General features: G+C 46.3%; 1 pseudogene; it reads left to right on the top strand.

The window, feature by feature from the left end:
* The first annotated feature begins 248 nt into the window (after positions 1 to 248).
* Positions 249 to 1543, top strand: LOC112641945 (aurora kinase A-like; annotated as a pseudogene).
* Positions 1544 to 1846: the final 303 nt, after the last annotated feature.

Here is a 1846-nt window from a genome sequence, read left to right as displayed (position 1 = left end):
CATCTACTGATTTTGGCTCAGGTCATGATCTCAGGTCATGAGATTGAGCCCCATATCTGGCTCTGTATTCAGTGCAGAGTCTGCTTGTCCCTTTCCCTCCCCCTGAGTGCATGCTCTCTCATAAATTAAATAAATAAATAAATAAATAAATAAATAAATAAATAAATAAACAAATAAATAAATAAAATCTTTTTAAAAATAGAGTGGGATATTACTTTGCAACTTTTAAAAATGATAAGGATTGAGCACTCCAGAGGACTCAGTGGCTTGGGTCGGAGGCTGGAGCCGGAGGGCATTATGGACAAATCTAAAGAAAACTGCATTGCAGGGCCTGTTAAGACTACAATTGCACTTGGTGATGGTCCAAAACGTGTTCTGGTGACTCAGCAAGTTCCTTCACAGAATCCGTTATCTGCAAATAGTGGCCAGGCCCAGCAGGTCTTGTGTCCTTCAAATTCTTCCCAGCGAGTTCCTCCACAAACCCAAAAGCTCGTCTCCAGCCATAAACCAGCTCAGAATCTGAAGCAGAAGCAATTGCAGGCAACTGGTGTCCCTTGTCCTGCCTCTAGGTCACTGAATAGTACCCAAAAGAGTGAGCAACCCTCGTCATCAGCCCCTGGAAATAATTCTGAAAAGGAACTGGCAACAAAACAGAAAAATGAAGAATCAAAAAAAAAAAAGGCAATGGGCTTTGGAAGATTTTGAAATTGGTCGCCCACTGGGTAAAGGAAAGTTTGGTAATGTTTACTTGGCAAGGGAAAAACAAAGCAAGTTTATCCTGGCTATTAAAGTATTATTTAAAGCTCAACTGGAGAAAGCAGGAGTTGACCATCAGCTGAGAAGAGAAGTAGAAATACAGTCCCACCTTAGGCATCCAAATATTCATAGGCTGTATGGTTATTTCCATGATGCCACCAGAGTTTACCTAATTCTAGAATATGCACCTTTTGGAGCTGTCTACAGAGAACTTCAGAAACTGTCAAAGTTTGATGAACAGAGAACTGCTACTTATATCACAGAGTTGGCAGATGCCCTGTCTTACTGTCACTCAAAGAGAGTCATTCACAGAGACATTAAGCCAGAGAACCTACTCCTTGAATCAGCTGGAGAGCTTAAGATTGCAGATTTTGGGTGGTCAGTACATGCTCCATCCTCCAGGAGAACCACCCTGTGTGGCACCCTGGATTACTTGCCCCCAGAGATGATTGAAGGCCGAATGCGTGATGAGAAGGTGGATCTCTGGAGCCTTGGGGTTCTTTGCTATGAATTTCTAGTTGGGAAGCCTCCTTTTGAGGTAAGCACATACCAAGAGACCTACAAAAGAATATCATGGGTTGAATTCACATTCCCTGACTTCGGGCCGGAGGGAGCCAGGGATCTCATTCAAGACTGTTGAAACATAATCCCAGCCAAAGGCCAACTCTCAAGGATGTACTTGAACACCCGTGGATCATGGCTAGCTCATCAAAACCATCAAGTAGCCAAAAAAGCAAAGACTCAACTAGCAAACAGTCTTAAGGATTGTGCAGGGGGAGAAATCTGAGAGGCAGGGCTGCTGATACCGCTGACGGCCTGGCCTGCCCGGGACGGAGGGCGCTGCAGACGGAGGCCTACTGTGCAGGGGGCGCCTCGGCCTCCCCCCTCGAGTCTACTCAAGTCAACAGTACGCTCTGGAGTGAAAGTAGCCACAGGATCGTGGCAGTGTCACTAGTTTCACAATTTGGAGGTGAGGTTCACCTGGACCTCCCCACAGCCTGTTTCGAGTCAGGCCTCCTTGTGGAGGACCCGCTCCGGGTCCTGCTGCAGGGAGAGTGGCCACGTCGTGGTGACTCCATCAGTGAAAGAG

Source organism: Canis lupus, chromosome 21 (assembly GCF_003254725.2).
Source record: "Canis lupus dingo isolate Sandy chromosome 21, ASM325472v2, whole genome shotgun sequence".
Classification (NCBI taxonomy): domain Eukaryota; kingdom Metazoa; phylum Chordata; class Mammalia; order Carnivora; family Canidae; genus Canis; species Canis lupus.
The sequence above is the reverse complement of the archived record's forward strand: the minus strand, read 5'-3'. Positions and strand labels throughout refer to the sequence as shown.